Source organism: Thamnophis sirtalis, unplaced genomic scaffold (genome assembly GCF_051295495.1).
Source record: "Thamnophis sirtalis isolate CommonGarterSnake01/CBP01778 unplaced genomic scaffold, rThaSir2_p1.2 scaffold_6, whole genome shotgun sequence".
Classification (NCBI taxonomy): Eukaryota; Metazoa; Chordata; class Lepidosauria; order Squamata; family Natricidae; genus Thamnophis; species Thamnophis sirtalis.
Window position 1 is genome coordinate 11,174,088 of NW_028261386.1, and position 19,186 is coordinate 11,193,273.

A 19,186-nucleotide genomic window follows, 5' to 3' on the forward strand; every position below is an offset into this window, starting at 1 on the left:
TTACGGTCCTCTCTAAGCAGTTTACAGAGTCAGCCTATTGCCCCCCAACAATCTGGATCCTCATTTTGCCCACCTCGGAAGGATGGAAGGCTGAGTCAACCTTGAGCCTGGTGAGATTTCGAACTGCCAAATTGCAGGCAGCCGGCAGTCAGCAGCTGTAGCCTACAGAACTGCATTCTAATCACTGTGCCACCATGGCTCAGCCTTTCTTGCCAGAGTTGTTAAATGAATTGCTGCAATTGTTAAAGTTAGTAACACGGTTGCTAAGTACATCGGGCTTCCCCATTGACATTGCTTGTCAGAAGGTCGCAAATGGGGATCATAAGGGACATTGCAACCATCATAAATATGAGTCAGTTGGCAAGAATCTGGAGTTTGATCACGTGACCTTTGGTATTCTGCAAAGGCCGTAAGTGTGAAAAATGGTCATAAGTCACTTTTTTCCCCCAATGTTGTCATTAACTTCGAATGGTCATTAAAAGAATAGTTGTATGCCGAGGACTACCTGTAACTGATTTTAGTACATATATCAATTGGGCTGCAACAGAGACTGATTAATTATTTTATAATTTCAAAATATTGTAAACTAATAAAACACTTCTGAAATTAATATGGTTATGGGAGAGCAATATATGAGATGCACACAATCATGTGAAAAGGGACTCAACAAGTCTTCATAGAATTCCTAAAGAGTTCCCCAATTATTCTTATCAATCCTGCAGAATCCTCAATACACGATTAGCAAGTGAGAGAAAAAAGGAAGCACTGGCCTAAAATTAATCATAAAATTTTTCCCAGTTTAATGCTGCAAGGGTAACGATCGCAATAGCAATTAGACTTATATACGGCTTCACAGTGCCTTACAGCCCTCTATAAGCAGTTTACAGAGGCAGCATATTGCCCCCAACAACCTGGGTACTCATTTTACCAACCTCAGAAGGATGGAAGGCTGAGTTAACTTTGAGATGGTTAGACTTGAACTGCAGAACTTCTGGAAGTCAGCAGAAGTAGCCTGCAGTACTGTATTTTAACCACTGAGCTAGATTGGAGTGGAATGGAATGGAATGGAATAGAATAGAATAACACTTTATTGTCACTTTAAATGTACACTAATTAGCATACATTAAAATGAAATTTCTTTGCATTCAGCTCTCAAAAGATAACCATTATGCATATGCCCACATGCACACTCATATATGACACAGAGAAACATCACAGCCTAGTTCCTGTTATTTGCCCCAGCTGCTGCCCACTTAACTATCCGAAAGCATGCAAATGTGAGTAGATAAATAGGTACCAGTTAAGTGGGAACAGCATTCTGTGCACCTTTGGCGAATAGCCATGCTGGTCACATGGCCACGGAAATTGTCTTTGGACAATGCTGACTACCTCGGCTACTGTCTTGCCCAGAGTACCATAGCCTGGATTATCAACTTTGCTCATGAACTGGGATTAAGACTTCAACTTTATTTTTTGCCCACAGAATGCCTCTGCAAGTTTCAGCATACCTCTAACCCAAAGTATACAATCACATATTAAATGCTCAAATAAACAAGTTCGTTCATTCATTCATTCATTCATTCATTCATTCATTCATTCAATCATTCAATCATTCATTCATTCATTCATTCATTCATTCATTCATTCATTCATTCATGGTACACAGATTCCCATTGCAAAACAATGATGCTGGGTGCTACACAGAGGATTAAAATTAAAATAAAATAATATAATATGCAAAATCAGTGGTGGGTTTCAAAATTTTTTGGAACCTCTTCTGTACGTGTAGCCTGCTTTCCGGGTCCACTGGTGCTGGTCCACTCTTCTAACCGGTTCGGTAGATTTGACGAACCGGTTCTACCGAACAGGTGCGAACCGGTAGGAACCCACCTCTGTGCAAAATGCTGCAAACAACCTCATTAGCTAGACAGGATGGTCTGGTTCACATGCCACTTCCAGAAATATATAAACCCATTTTGGCTGTATTAAAAACATGTATGAACAGAGCCATCAAGTCTTATCAGTGATCAGCTGCAGAAATTTGGTATGTTTAATGAAAAGGAGGACTAGGGGTAACATGATAGCAGTGTTCCAATATCTAAGGGGTTGCCACAAAGACGATCCAACCTAGAATTAAGGAGAAATGTCCTGACAGTTAGAACAATTAATCAATGGAATGGCTTGCCTTCAGAGATTGTGAGGGCTCCAACAATGGAGGTTTTTAAGAAGAGATTGGGATGGTCTGAAATGATATAGGGTCATGTCACGGGTGGCATGCAGAGCCCTCTCTGTGGGCACGCCAGCCCACCACGCATGAACACAGCCTCCTGCTTGCCAGCTGGTGTTTGAGTCTCTGCTGTGCATGCGGGGGACACTCCCATTGCATTTTGGGTCCTCACACAGCACCCCCACACTCCGTTTTGGGCCAGGAAGGCCTCCTGCATCCACCTGGAAGCCAAAACAGGGCTCAGGGTGCTGTGCGAGCCCACCCCCCAATGCCTCATTTTGGGCCTGGAAAGTCTCCTGTACCAACCTGGAAGTCAAAAATGGGCAAGGGGGGCAGGGCGCATGCATGCGCGTGGGGATTGTCATGTGCACATTGCATTATGGGTGTGGGTGCTGGCATGTGTACATGCACACACATTCGGCACGTGATGACAAAAAGGTTAGCCATTACTGGTATAGGGTTTCCTGCTTGAGCCGGGATCAGAAGTTCTCCAACGTCCCTTCTGACTCTGTTATTCTGTTTATCTACTTACTTCCAGTAATTCCAGGTTGGCTTTTTATTTTTCATTTTTTATAGATTACAAGAGCACACTAATTTTTAATTGCTCCACCTGCAAACGAGGCTAGCAAGAGTTGCCAACGGGGAGGTGACAACACCACCAGAGGAGTAGGAGATGGAAGCAGGAGGCAATGCCATGGTCTTTTTGCTTATAAAATTATATTTGGCATGATGAGATGGTCTTTTTTTTTTAATCAATCCTAATTCCTTTTTTTGGCAAGCGATCGCTCTGCTTTAACTGGTGGTAGGCTGTTGGATTTTGATAATGTAATATTGGGACCTTTCAGGAGCCATGAAAACATCTCCCTGGGACTGACTGATATTTCCCTCGGATACCAGGACTTTCGAAAGGCAAACCAACTGCTTTAAAATTAAGCCATGTCTCTTCCTGGCATTCTTTGCCATGACATTCAATCGCTGCCTTCTTGTTATGCCAGCTTGTACATGTTGGTGAGTGTATAAGTCTGTGTTGTGTTCTGAGCTGCACAGCTTTAACTGGGGGAAAGGAGCGAGTGTCTTTTTTTTCCCCCTGCCATCCACCCAACCCATAACTCATTAGATCTCACTGTGAAGCTAATCAACACCATCTGAATTTTCGCATGCGATGTTATCTTGCGCTGCGGTGATGCTGTAGAGAACGCTGGAAGCAATACAATCCCCAGGAACCCACCGTTTCCACTGCCAATATATTATGCTTTCCTGCCTTTTCCGACAGTCCAGTTCTAATTTCAAGGTCCACTTAATTCTTCCATCAAATCATTACTGCTATACCCAGCAGCACCTTCTCTCCAGAGCTAAGCATATGGCAAAGGACCGAGGCCGACTGGTTTCCATTATGGAATGAGAGCTGGTGCCAAGCTGATTTTAAAGGGAAATAGGGGAGGGTATTTGTGAGGTGTGTGTATGTGTGTGTGTGTGCGAGAGAGAGCGATAGACAGACAGAGAGAGAGAGACAGAGAGAGAGAGAAAGAGAGAGACAAAGAGAGAGACAGAGAGAGAGACAGAGAGACAGAGAGAGAGAAAGAGTCCCAAATGTGCTTTTTCAAAAGGCAACTGGACTTTCTTCATTTATCCTTGAAGATGTTTCGTATCTCAGCCAAGAAGCTTCTTTAGTTCTGAGAAGCGAAACATCTTCAAAAGAAAAACCAGAAAGTCCAATTTCGATTTGAAAAAGTACTTTTGGGACAACTATGATCTGGGTGACTGAGAATCACCCATAGACAGACATACAGACAGACAGACAATGTATGCAACCTCTTTTCCCCTTCTGACTGATGGCTTTGTGACTTGGCTAAGCCAAGTAATTGCTGTGAAGGTCCAGCCGAGTTACGTGCAACTTACGATGGGAAAACAATTTCCATTTGTGTCCATCCACAATTCTTGTGTCCCTGGATTCTTATGTTGATCCACAAACTTCACCAATTTCACTCTGAGCCGTGCAATTTTATGACTTTCTCCTTCAGAGCCGGCCGCCCCAGCACACAAAAATAAGGCAAAGGAAAGACCCCTCCAGCTCTTACATTATAGAAAAGCAATAAACGCGCTCGGCAAACCATCATGCCCAACTTGGCATCTCGGAGAAAGGTTGACAGAAACGCCCATGGCTATGAAAAGCCGTTCTGTTCAAAAAGCAAGATGATCTATGTTAAATTTATGGGGTGTTTCACATTCGGAAGACACCACCTTCTCCCATCACAGGGCTGACATTCTCAGGTTTTTGTTGTGTGACAAAGATGGAGAGATGCCAACATGGTATCAAAGCAGGAGTAGAGGGGAAGGGGAAAGGCTTGGAGACAAACAGATTCAGATTGATCCACACCTGTCAGTCATTGGGGGGGGGATTGAATGAGGTGTAGGTGGAACAGCCTTTTCCGTATTGTCAAAAGCAAATAAAAAAGACAGCGTAGATTCGCATCGATTTTATCCCAGGCAAGTTTAGAATTGCATTTAAAATTGCAGCAGAAGCCAAATCATATATTCTACAACAATACCGATTAAATACAGGTAGTCCTCAACTTACAACAAGTAACCAAAGTGACCAAAGTTACAATAGCACTGAAAAAAGTGACTGATGATCGTTTTTCATACTTATGACCACTGAAGCATCCTCATGGTCAGGTGATTAAAATTCAGACACTCGGCAACTAATTCATGTTTCTGACGGTTGAGATGCTCCTGAGTCATGTGATCTCCTTTTGCAACCTTCTGACAAGCCAAGTCAATGGGAAAACCAGATTCACTTAACACCCGTGTTACTATCTTAAGAACTGCAGTGATTCGTTTAAAAATTGCGACAAGAATGGTTGTAAAATGGGGTAAAATTCACTTATTACTATTAGTCTTCTTATCGTTCCTATCACCCATCTCCTCCCACTTATGACTGCAGGACTGTAACTTTGTTGCTTGTATCCTTAGGATTTATATTGATATGGATTGTTTCCTGATTGCTTATTTGTATCCTGTGATTATCATTAAGTGTTGTACCTTGTGATTCTTGACAAATGCATCTTGTCTTTTTATGTACACTGAGAGCATAGGCACCAAAGACAACTTCCTTGTGTGTCCAATCACACTTGGCCAATAAAGAATTCTATTCTGTTCTGTTCTGTTCTGTTCTGTTCTGTTCTGTTCTGTTCTATTCTATTCTATTCTATTCTATTCTCAACTAACAAGTGAAAACGTTGCAGAAAAAGATTCAAACTTGAAATAAGGAGGGATTTCCTGGCTGTGAAGGCTTTTAAGCAGTGGAACAACTTGTCTCTTGGAGTTATTGATGCTCCATCACTGGAGATGGAGATTAAAATTGGACAACCGTTTATGGAAGGTCTGAGGATTGCTTCCCTAGGCAAGGCTAGAAGACCTCCAAAACCTTTTCCAACCCTATGATCATGAAATGATCATGAAATGATCATGAAATGATGTTGGGTTTCCTGCCTAAGCAGGGGGTTGGACTAGAAGACCTCCAAGGTCCCTTCCAACTCTTCCAACCCTAGAGTATTCTACTCTACTCTACTCTACTCTACTCTTAGTCCTAGTCCTAGTCCTAGTCCTAGTCCTAGTCCTAGTCCTAGTCCTATTTTATTCTATTCTATTCTCAATAACATTTAGACTTACACAGTAATTGGATGGGATCTTAGAGGTCTTCTGGTCCTTAAAGATACTCTATCTGCAGGACCACCTATTCCAGAGGGGTTCAACCACTCCTTTAGGCTAAGACGCGATAGGGACATTCGAGATCCCTTCCCGAGTGACTAGTGATATCTTAGAAGCATGCTTCTCCCATAGCAGATTCTGCCCTACCAACACCATAGGCCTTTAGATCCAGCAAGCTGTCTTCATTCTTAACCACCTAGAAGGCCATGGACAATCGCTGTTCCCTCAGGCCCTGGGATAGAGTGAGATTAGAGCCTGAGGATTGTATGGCTTGATGGACTGGAGATTGTGAATCAGGAATGTGGTTTTCTTAATGTTATCGTCTCTAGGGCAGTGATGGCTAACCTTTTTGTCCCCGCATGCTGAAAGCGCGCACGTGGAGCGCATGCGTGCATGCCCACATCCATAATGCAATGCACGCATGACACTCCCATGTGATCCTCCCCCCTAGCGTATGTATGCACAATCCCCGCGTGCTCCCCTCCCTGCACATGTGCTCCCGACCCCCCTGGTGCCCTGTTTTGGGCCTAGCAGGTCTTCCTGCAGCCTCCTGGGATCAAAAATGGGGTGTGGGGTGCACTTCACCACCCCTCGCCCCCCTGCACATGCATGTATGATCCCCATGCCCCCGTGCACATGTGCACGTCTCTCACATGCGCAGCAGAAAGCCAAAAATCAGCTGGCTGGTGGGTGGCCCATGCACGGTGGAGCTGTGCTGGGCGATGGCTCGCATGTTCTGAGAGGGCTCTGTGTGCCACCTGTGGCATGCCTGCCATAAGGTTCGCCATAACAGCTCTAAGGTTTTATTTTTGCTTTGAGCTGCCTAGAGTTTTACATTCACAGGAAAAGATTCCTATGAATCTTTTTTTTTAAAAAAACAACAACTCTTGACCTTAAACTTCTTAGACCATCCCAGAAAAACGTCCAGCTTTTCCTTGAAAGCTCTAGAGACGGAGCCCATACAACTTCAGGGTGGAGACTTATAGCAATAGCAATAGCAGTTAGACTTATATACCACTTCATAGGGCTTTCAGCCCTCTCTAAGCGGTTTACAGAGTCAGCATATTGCCCCCAACAACAATCCGGGTCCTCATTTTACCCACCTCGGAAGGATGGAAGGCTGAGTCAACCCTGAGCCGGTGAGATTTGAACAGCCGAACTGCAGAACTGCAGTCAGCTGAAGTAGCCTGCAGTGCTGCATTTAACCACTGCGCCACCTCGGCTCTTGGCGTACTGCTTAATAGCTTTCATAGAAACGTTCTCCTTATTTTGAGTTTGGGTCTTGAAATAAAGAAGAATCCCCCAATTCTTCCGCTTCTTCTCTCTTTAGTTGAAATAATCTCAGCCTAGTTGGGTGAGAGTTTATTTTTTTCTGTCTTGTGAATTTCTGGCCAAAATCTGAGCTGGATGAACTGGTGGTTAAGTGCATGTTTGGCCATGTGAACTAGAGCCGGCCTCTCCGAGTGTGAGAAAACTAGCCTCGGAAGCCACGTACACCTCAGTGCATCTTGCAAGGAAAAAAGTCCCACTTTCATATTTCAAATCCATTTATTGTTGACATCTGGCATCTTCTCCAGCTGGGAGTCTGCTGTTAATGCATCTTTGCCTCCTTCTCCTTCTCGCTCTACAAGAAACGTAAAGAGACTCCGGGGCAAACCCTGGCCAACCTCCTGGAATGCTTTTTCTGTGTTGCTAACAATATCCCCCTGCACCTCTTCTCCTAGGACAAGCTGACAGCTTAGGAAGAGAGGGCAAAAATGAGATTGGAGCAGCACTATCCGATCTCCTTCCTCGGAAAGGAGGAGGGGAAAAATATGGCTTCACCACTGAAAGCAGGGAGACAATTCTACACGCCAACTTCCTGCATAAACGTAGCAAAGTTGATGCTACAAAAAGCCCGTGACCCGTCAAAACCGCGGTCCACTAAAGCGCGCCCGACGAAAGTGCATACCTGACGTCATCAGCAGTGCAACGAAAAAAATTAAAAATAAATTAAATTAAAATTAAAATAAAATTCACATAAAGGTAAGGGTTAGGTTTAGGGTTAGGTTTAGGGTTACGTTAAGCGTTAGGGTTAGGTTTAGGTTTAGGTTAAGGGTTAGCGTTAGGTTTAGCGTTAGGTTAAGGGTTAGGTTTAGGGTTAGGTTTAGGGTTAGGTTTGGGGGGGTTAGGGTAAGGTTTTCGCTTTAATTTTAAATTTACCGCTCACAGCGCGATGTTTTCGTCGCGCTGTGATGACGTCACGTACGCGCTTTCGTTGAGCGCGCTTTAGTCTACCGCGGTTTTGTGGTGGAACCCAAAAAGCCTGCCTGGTGGAATTCATGTATTTATTTTCATTTATTATTCAATTTATTTGTATAGTACCGTACAGTACAGTACAGTACAGTACAGAACAGAATAGAAGTAGAGTATAGAGTAGAGTAGAGTAGAGTAGAGTAGAGTAGAGTAGAATAGAATAGAATAGGAGTAATGTCAGCATTCCAAATATCACCCAGAATTAAATCAGAGTCCAAGGCAGAGCTTTCATCAAAGTTCCAATTTAATAAGAGAGACATGTTGGTACATCTGTGGAAAACCTGAATCTGAAAACTTTCTGGTTTTCCTACCCAGTTGAAAGTTCAAGATCTTGTCCTCATATCCACAAGTCCATTACATGATTTCCACTGCCACACTGGCAAATCCGGTCAGGCTCAGAGGTGTGGAGACAAAAATTGAACTTGGGCTTCTAGAAAGGAATGTTTTATTTTGACAGCAACACGTTCTACGATTCTACTCCTTACTATTCCCCCTCCCAATTACCCCACTAATAGCATAGTAAGATAATGGAGAGTGTGGCAGGCCAAAGATCCTAAAAGGAATATAATTTCAGGCCTGACAAGTAGAGTATATAGAGTAGAGTAGAGTAGAGTAGAGTAGAGTAGAGTAGAGTAGAGTAGAATAGAATAAAATAAAAAGGGAATAGAGTAGAGTAGATCAGAGTAGAATAGAGTTGAGCAGAGCAGAACAAAACTGAATAGAAGAGTTGGAAGGGACCTTGGAGGTCTTTTAGTTCAACCCTCTGCTTAGGCAGGAAACCCTACACCACTTCAGACAAATGGGTGTCCAATCTCTTCTTAAAAACTTCCAGTGTCAACAGCCTTTGCCAGGCTGTTCTAAGCTGTTCCACTGCGGCAGGTGTGAGTCTGGAGCCACGTTGAATAGCAATAGCGTTTGGACTTACATTCCACTCCATAGTGTTTTGCAGGCAGTCCTTGAGTTACGACCATAACTGAGCCCACAATTTGTTTTGGTACGTAAAACAGAATTAGTTCAGTGAATTTTGTTCCATTTTACGATCTTTCTTGCCGCAGTTGTTCAGCCAATCGCTGCCGTTGTTAAGAGAGCAACATGGGTGTTAAGTGAATCTGGCTTCCCTGGTGACTTAGAAGGTCACCAAAGGGGATCACATGATGACATTTATTTAGGATCCCGTTTGCAATCCCTTCTTCCTCCTGCCTCCCTATGCCTCCCTCAACAAAGCCCCTTGCCTCATTTTATTTCAATGCAACCTTTATCGTAGCCTAATTCACTGAGCGTGACCTTCTACAAAGCCTTTGGGATATGGCATTTCTCTTTTGCCTTTTTCTAGGGATCATACCGGAATGCCCTTCTTTGTTGATTAATGGCATTTTCACCAGCTAAAATAGCTCTCGAAGAGTCGTATATCGGATGATTTTTGTTAGTATTATCAGCGTCATCCTCTTATCCCCATCAATGTTCCCAGTTCCCAGTCGGAAAGAAAAGAAGTGAAAGGAAGCAGGAGGAACGGGGAGGTTGGAAGTTGAAAGAGAGAAACGCCATTCGCCAAAGTTAATACTAGAATTTTTAGAATGGTCTTATACTTGCTAATACCTTGCCTAATAGGATACACAATGGGAAAAGAAATAGGTTAGCGGAATCAAAGGAAGGGACAAATTTAATTGACAGGCACAAAGGCTAAGCAAGAAGCCCCGAAGTTGCTTTTTCAAAAGACAACTGGACTTCCTTTGTTTGTTTGTTTTTTGAAGATGTTTCACTTGTCATCCAAGATGCTTCATTCGGTTCCACCACAAAACCGCATTCGACTAAACTGCACTCGACGAAACCGCGTAGCTGACGTCATCAACACCGCGACAACAGCACGGAGACAGAAGCACGCTGTAAACGCTAAACCTAAAATTAATCCCTAAACCTAAACCTAACCCCCCTAAACCTAACCCTAAACCTAACCCTTAACCTAACCCTAAACCTAACCCTAAACCTAACCCTAAACCTAACCCTAAACCTAACCCTTAACCTAAACCTAAACCTAATCCTAACCCTTAACCTAACCTTAACCCTAACCCTTAACCTAACCCTAAAGCTAACCCTAACCCTAAACCTAACCCTAAACCTAACCCTAAACCTAACCCTAAACCTAACCCTTACCTTAAGTTGAATCGGCTTGCTTTCAAAGCGCTATTTAAAGCACCCTTCTTTCTCCGCGCTCGCTGTTGTCTCCCTGTTGATGACGTCACCGACGCGGTTTAATCGGGCGCGGCTTAGTCGAGCGCGGTTTTGTCATGCCACGGCTTCATTCAACCCAATGATTCTATGAATTTACAAATAACATAGTTCCTAGTTTGGTGGGGATAGCAGGAACAGCCTCTTCTCCTTCTCTTCCTCCTCCTCCTGCTCCTTCTTCCTTCTCTTCCTTTTCATCTTCCTTCTCTTCCCCCTATCCCTCTCACACAAAATGAAGAAAAGGACAGAAATTGGGAATAACAGCAGAAGTTGTTTGAAGGGAGACTACAGTGTTGCCTTCTAATTACGTCTTTGGAGAAGGAATAGTGAGACTGAATTTTAGCATCATCCATTTCAGTGGTGGGATTCACTTACCTTCCCTACCAGTTCATAAATCTGAATCTAAATGCACGTCAGTAATGGTATGCTATTTTCTTCACTACCAGTTCAGTATTGGGAGTGCATGCGCATGCACATAAGGTCCATGATGACATCAGGTTGGGTGGGCGGAGCCCAGGGGTGGGTTTCAGGCGGTTCGCGGCAGTCCCCGCGAACCAGTTGGTCGGCGAACCTGGAAGTAAGTAACTTCCGGGAACGCCGAAGGATCCACCCGCCCGCCCGCGTTTCTTACCCGGTTTTGACGAGTTCTGCGCTTCCACGCATGCGCAGAATGCATACAGTGCCTGCGCGATCCTCCAGGAGCAGCTGGAGCATCGCACAGGCACTAGTACACATGTGTGCACTGTGCGCGTGCACGAGGACGCCGCCGGCCCTGTTCCAACCGAACCGGTTGGAACGGGGTGAGAAACCCACCCCTGGCGGAGCCTCATGCCACTGCCACTACCGGTTCGCCCAAACAGGTGCAAACCGGCAACATACCATATCTGGTGCATGTATGACATAATGCACATTGCTCACACATTACGTTGGGGCAGGTGGGCAGAAGGTCCTGCAGCCGCCACTACTGATTCACCAAACCAGAGAGAACCGGCTGAATACCAACACTCATCCATTTGCTTCCTAGGAATGGTGCCTTTTGTGCTTGGCAGCCATTCTGTGAATGCAAAACCTGCCTCTCTCCCCCCGGCCCCGTCCCCGATCCATAACATCCTTTTTCTCAGCATGCCCATAGCATGCTTTTAAACATCTAAATGTGCCCTTCAAAGGCCATAGACCTAGCCATTGGCAAATGGCTAATGGCAACATATCAAGCTACATTTCATATTCATGATGCACCGACTAACAAAAAATACAAAGCATTAGGAAGCAATGGAATATTTATATTTGCTTCCTTTTCCATCTCCAGACCATTATGTGTTCACTACCAAACTAGCAAAATGTCATTTGGGGCTCATAAGACATGGTTTCATTTTCACAAACGTATTCGCATTCAAAAGTAATTTTTCATTTTTCTTCCTTGGAGATAGTTCAGCTGCTGCATGATTTTTATTTTTATTTTAATAGCTAGAATAATGTTCTACCTGGTACGCCTTTGAAGCATTATATCATTAGCTGCAGAAGTCATGTCTGTATTGGCATTTTATGCAGAATATGCGGTGACGGAATGAACAAAGGCACCAGTCTAGGGAACCCACAAGGGTGTGCATGTGTGTGTATAAGCGTGTCAAAAAAAGTCAAGATCATGGTCACAACCACACAATCAAAGCTAGGCCCCTTTTGACATGCAATGAAGCACATTTATTTATTCATCAAACTTGTATGCCATCTATCTCACCAAAGGCGATTCTAGGCAGCTTACAGACATTGAATAAAAAGCAAAATAAAACATTAAAACAAGAAAAAAAGGTCCTAAATTTAAATTTTTAATTAAAATAAAATTAAGCTGGTTGGAGAGGAAGGAGAACACAGAAAGGAGGTGGTGTGTGTCGGAGTTTGTGGCATAAATTCAAATCCAGAAGCACACACAGATAACTGATTCAGCTGGATTCATTAACTTCTTTATATGCATAAGAATAGATGAATAAATGTACAATACCAACAGGTGGTTCTTCCAAGTAGAAAAACAAGGCAGGAGAATTACCGGCAAACACAACCAGTTAGTTTCATTTTAGCAGACAAGCCCAGACAGACTGCTTGTTTACTTCTCAGAGCAGCAGACTGCTTTTTTCATAAGTTTCTGTTTCAATTCTCTGCACAGACTCAGATGTGTTTAAGCTCCCATTGGCTGACTTAGTTGCTATGCCTATTCATTGACTGACCTTGTTCCCATGTCCCTCCCAGTCATGAAATTTTAACAGGGTGTTCTCTACTCCATCAGCCACCTCCAATGGGCTGCATCCCTATTAGGGCCCCAAGCTAGTTGACATAGCCATATCTTCAAAGGCCTTTCAAAAGACTAAAAAAGTGGGAGCGGATCTGATCTTGGGAGGGATTAAAAGAAGGGGAGCTTCGATTGCACAGTTGTGATTGCCATCTTTTTTGGCCCTGTCATTTGGGGAAATTCACTGGAGAAATAAATTATGTGGGAAAGAGTTAGCGATAAAAGGCGGCCAAAGAAGAGTTAGCGATAAAAGGCTGCCACAGCAGCTGGACACCATCAAAGCTGTCACCAGCCAGACCATAGAAGAATTCAAAGAAATAGTGCAAGACCACAAGATGTGGAGAGCCCACAAAATTGTCAAGAGTTGGACATGATTCAATGATATCATCATCCTCGTCATCATCACTATCATCGTCACAATTGTCATCTGGCAATTTTTGTTTTCCTCCATCAAAAGTAATTGAATTGAGAAGACCAGTGTACTAAATCAAACAATATTTGATATTTAGTCCTGTTCTGACCTAGGCTTCCTGAGAAAGCATAAATCCCAAACTTAGTCCCCCAAACCCTCTTTTATTTAGACGCCTACATTCACAGCCTGTAATGATTCACAAACATTCTGTGAAGATTTCGAGAGATGTCTGCTCGAGTTGACACAGTCTTTCAGGGTAATATTGATAAGTACCCACCTTTATCTCCCTTGAAACACTGCCACAGACCTAATTGCCATTTAGTTTACCAAGGCCAAATGTAGCACAGAGTCAAACAGGACTTCTCAAAGCTTGAACCGACTAAATGAACTAATTGCTTCCTGCAAAGGCTCACATCCGTTTGCTCCTCTTTTATGTCTTATGGGAGGGGCCCATCATCTCCAAGCCTTACTCCCGAGTTGCCCTTTTTTTCTTAATTATTCTTGCCTTCTGGCAGTTCTATGCATGCGCACACTGGAAACAGGCTCCACCTGTTCCTCTGCCTCGCTGATGTCAAATTCCGGAGGCTCTGGAGGCAGCATATAACAGATGCAGAGCCCTCGTCCGAGTCTTCCCCAGACTCCAGGACTGGCCCATGTTCCTTCCCAACCTCCTCACTGTCCAACTCTGCTGCCAGCTCCGCAGGCCACCGGCAGACCACAAGTCCTGATTTCAGCTCATCATTCCTGCTATTCCTAAGATTTCAGGTAATGGGGGTCAATTCTTCTATAGACAAAACAACAACATCATGCCTGTAGAAAAGGAAGATGGCCCTGTATCATAGTGAGCACCTACAATCTTGAAACGTTTCACTCAATGCAAAGTTCAATCGGTCTTCGTCTTGATTCGTCATTCTCTTTTGTTTCATGGTTGGGATTTAGTATATTGTGAGTCTATGCTATTTAACTAGTTTAATGTACTGTAGGAATCTAGAATGGAAGCACATTCATTATCCAATTAATGTTTTATGGGAATACAATCTAAGAGTACAATTCTATCAATTGACTTAAAAAAAAACCACATTAAGAACTCTTGAAACCCAGTATGGCATCTAGGAAATATGTGGGATGATGACAAGACCATTTTCATTCATGCAAGTTCACTGGGTAACACTGGGTCAGTCTGGTATAGTGGTGGAGATGCTAGACTAGGAATGGGAAGTCTCAGAGTCTATTCCCCTCCAAGTCACTGGTGGGAGTTTGGGCCAACCCAAGCTATCACACAAAGTTGTTGTGGAAGACAAATCAGAAGGGATCACTATGGGGTCCTTGGTGCAGTGGTGGGATTCAAATTTTTTTTTACTATGGGTTCTGTGGGCATGGCTAGGTGGGCGTGGCAGGGGAAGGATACTTCAAAATCCCCATTCCCTCCTGATCAACTGGGATTAGGGAGGCAGAGAATAGATGGGGGCATGGCCAGTCAGAGGTGGTATTTACCGGTTCTCCGAACTACTCAAAATTCCCACTACAGGTTCTCCAGAACTGGTCAGAACCTGCTGAATACCACCTCTGCCTTGGTGCTCTCTGAGCTTCATTGTTTTCTGGCAGACATTTCATTACCCAACTAGTTAACATCATCAGTGGGGTGGGGAATAGATGGGGTTTTCTCTTTGTTTATATACTAGTGGGTTGCCTTGTCAGTGTAGATGGGCATTTTCTTGTTGGTTCCTTGATTGGGCTGTTGTTTACTACTAGTTGTTTGTTTTGAGTTCGTAATTCCTTGATTGGGGTATTTAATTGTTGATCTAGTGTTAATCCTGATCTTTATCTAAATGATGATTGCTAGCAAAGAGGTAATAAGGAGGTAATGAAATGTCTCCAAGAAAACAACCAAGTTCAGAGAGCACCAAGGATCCCACACTTCAACCTGGAGCTACAAATATTCTCTTTTATAGGGAACACTATGAAAACTTTATTAAATTCCAGAGTAAAACTCAGGAGGGACCAAAAATCAGTCTGCCATACATCAAACACATTTTGAAAGCTGTAGAACACAGCTTCTGAGATCTGCAAGTGGGCATCATATACTTTCAAGAGGCTTCCATACAAGGACAAATTATGCATTGTAAAGATTGATAGGAACTGGGAGATACTTCCAGTGTAATCTACCGAATCCCCTGCATGGACTGTCTCGGTGACTATGTAGGACAGACATAGAGAGGAGCTAAGCACCATATTGCAAGAACATAAGTGAGCAGTCAAATGAGAGATCCGAACTCATTGGTACCCCCATACAGGAATGAACAAGGACATTCAACTTTGCAGCTACTAAGATTGTTGGACGAGCAGGCCCAAAAACAGCCAGGGAAGTGATTGAAGCCTGGGAAATGGGCCTCTCATCAGTCAACAGGAGTGCTGATTTACTACCAGCTTATCAAGTACTTAGAAGGCAAGGACTGGGTAGCCCAAGAAAACAACAGGCAATGACTTAAAATCCAGCCATCAACACACCCCAATCAGCTTCTAAAAAGCCACATACAACAGGCACCATATGAATACCACACACAGAACAACACACATTCTGTTAGAGAGAGTTTTTCCACAGGTCCAAAAGCTCAGAAGACAAAATCTCTGGCCCTGCTGATCAATTCAGATTGGATCCGGTAGCAGTTTCCTGGGACACACATATTCACCTTCATTCATGAGAGACATCAATAAATGAAATATAACTCTATTTAGCAGTGATGGTTAAACTTTTTGGCACCGAGTTCCGAAACTGGAGCACATGCGTGTGCACATGCACGCTGGAGTACCGGAGCACCGGAGCAACAGAACCTGATCAGCAGCAGTTGGCGGGTGTGCATGCATATGGTGGCCAGTTGCTCTTCTGGGTTCTGTTGCATACATGAGCACTAGCCAGCTGCTCTCTTCTTCGCAGACTTGCTAGCCAGTCCGCACGCTTATGCCGGAACCCGGAGGAGAGCAGTGGGCCAGTGCACATGCACACCAGACAGCTGGCCAGTGTGCATGTACATGACGGAACACAGAAGAGCAGCTGGTGACGGCTCACATGCCTACAGAGAGGGCACTGTGTGCCACCTCTGGCATGCATGCCATAGGTTTGCCACCACGGCTATATAGGAAGTTGTAAAACACCCCAAGAAGAGGATGGAAAATAAAAAAGAGACGAGAAAGAAAACGGTGTCGTAACTGGAGAATGGACTTTACTATGGTATCGAAGAAGACAGAGGCTGCCTTTAAAGTCAAAGCAAGCGGTGGGTTAAACTAATGCACAACGCCTCCCCCCCCTTACATTTTTCTTCTCTCTCTCTCCTCCCTCCCCACCATGTTGCGATCCATTAAAAAAAAAATCACCCCTGAACATTTGCTTCTTTCTTCTCCTCCCGGGAAGCCAATTGCTTTGATTGCAGCGATACAAGACTGCGGAGATGGCTTGCCCTTGCCTGCGAAGCAAATGGAACGTGCTAATAGAACTTATCACATTACCCGATGCAGAAGTGCCATAGCTCATTACTCCAAGATAAAGGGATATCATTGCGGACGGGAAGCAGGATTGACTTTCGAAGGCCCAACTTGATGATGATTTAATCAACTGCTCTCTTTCACTTCTCATCTCCGCGCCTGTCGGTTTCGCAGGTGCGGTTTAAATGAGACACTCCGAACAGGAGAGCAGGGAGAGAGATTGCCGTCGTTATTCCTCCCGAATGGAAGTATGCAAATCCTCGACAGGCAGATTGCGTTCATAATGGGCCCAGTAAAATATAAGGGGCACACTTGACAGGTGAGGGCAAGTTATTTGTACATCTTTAAAAGAAAGCAACGGCCCTCGTTTAAACATCGGGCTTAAAGGGAAGAGGGAGACAGAGGAAGAGCTGCCAGTAAACCCCGTAGACTGCAGAGGGGAATGGAGAGGGAGTCTTTGAATGTCATGTTACGATGGAGCCATCTGAAACATGGGTGTATGGCCTTTCAACAGATCTGAAATGTAGGAGAAGAACAGGCTGAGCTGGAAGGTGGAGTTCAATGTGTCATCAGTTTGGAGTCGTTGAGTTGCCACAAGAGATCCACGTCCAGCCGCCCATAAATTCTGTTGACCTTTATGTAGCGCCAACTTAGCTTTGAACATTATACAGATTCTTGTGTATAAACATAAAGGTTCCCCTTGCACATATGTGCTAGTCATTTCCGAGTCTAAGGGGTGGTGCTCATCTCCGTTTCTAAGCTGAAGAGCCAGTGCTGTCCGAAGACATCTCCGTGGTCATGTGGCTGGCATGACTCAACGCCGAAGGTGCACGGAACACTGTTACCTTCCCACCAAAGGTGGTTCCTATTTTTCTACTTATATTTTACATGCTTTCAAACTGCTAGGTTGGCAGAAGCTGGGACAAGTAACGGGGGCTCACTCCATTACGCGGCGCTAGGGATTCAAACCGCCAAACTGCCGACCTTTCTGATCAACAAGTTCAGCGTCTGAGCCGCTGCGTCCTATAATTCTTGTGTGTAGGTAGCCATAATAAACATATTCTTAATAAACATATTCTTGTGTGTAGGTAGCTACAATAAACACTTCTGTGCTTTGAACTCAACAAATACTCCTAGTTACTTGCACCTGACATTACAGTGCTGAAAATGGGAAAATGACCTTGACCTTGAATTGATTCATGCGCTGTAGAATCATTGAATGTTAGAGGTCAATGTTCTATTGAGATATTATAAAATCATACGGTTGGAAGGGACCTTGAGGTCTTCTAATCCAGTGTTTCTCAACCTTGGCAACTTGAAGTCCACAGGACTTCAAGTTGTCAAGGTTGAGAAACACTGTTCTAATCTAATCCCCTGCCCAGGCAGGGCATTCCAGACAAATGGCTTGTTCAACTTTGCTTTCCATACCTCCAGTGATGGAGCCACCACAACTCAATCGTTTTAACTTTTGGCTCAGTGGGAAAACCTGGAGTCTCAAGACTCTCACAAAGGCAGCATGCAAATAAAGCTTCAAAAAAAAAATGCCAAGCAGCTTGCAAAACAATTTGTTCCAGTGCTGAACAGTTTCGCTATTGTTTGTTCATTTATTCATTCATTTGATTTAGATGCCATACAACTCCTGAAAGACTCTGAAAGACTTAAACACATGCAAAACAAAACACACACAAAAAAAAACCAAAACCAAACAATAAACAACATGCATGTGGGAAGACTAAAGGAGCCAAACATACCACAAACTAGCCAAAAGGAACAAATGTTTGGTGTCCATCCTAATCCCAGATCTGGAAGCAGAGCGACATTTTAACGACCTTTTGAACAGTTGTTGAGTGAGAGCAATATGAATCTCAGGGGGGGGGGGGGGTTGTTCCAAACGGCAAGGAACCCAACAGAGAAGACATGCATGGTCATGATAGAGGGCATTGTTTAATTTAAAGGATTTGGAATTTCCCCAATCGCCTTCCTCTCACTAGACAAGTAGAAACTGGAGATAGAAAATCCCTCAAAGAGCCAGGTTCTATGTCAGGGGCAGGGGTGGGTTTCAACCGGTTCGCGGCGGTCCCTGCGATCCGGTTGGTCGCCGAACCCGGAAGTAAGTAACTTCCGGGAACGGCAAAGCCCCCCCCCCCGCGCCCGCGCGCGCCCGCGCCCGCTCCTTACCCGGTTTTGCCGAATTCTGCGCTTCCACGCATGCGCAGGACGCATACAGCGCCTGCGCGATCCTCCAGGAGCAGCTGGAGCATCGCACAGACGCTAGTACGCATGCGCGCACTGCGTGCATGCCACGCGCGTGCGCGCGAGGACACCACCGGCCTCGTTCCAACCGAACCAGTTGGAACGGGGCGAGAAACCCACCCCTGGTCAGGGGTGTCTAACTTGGCAATTTTATGACTAGTGGACTCCATGGCTATGTTCTAGGCTTCTTGAGACAGTAAAAATCACATGCTTAGTCCCAAAACCCTTTTTATTTAAACGGCTGTGAATTATGTTCATTCACAGCCCATAATGATTCACAACCAGTCTATTAAGAGTCCGA

General features: G+C 44.3%; 1 protein-coding gene across 5 annotated transcripts in view; it reads right to left on the reverse strand.

Annotated features, from left to right (window-relative positions):
* Positions 1-19,186, reverse strand: part of AUTS2 (activator of transcription and developmental regulator AUTS2) — a 1,079,640-nt gene that overhangs the window by 340,454 nt on the left and 720,000 nt on the right. The gene's annotated exons all lie outside the window — the stretch shown is intronic.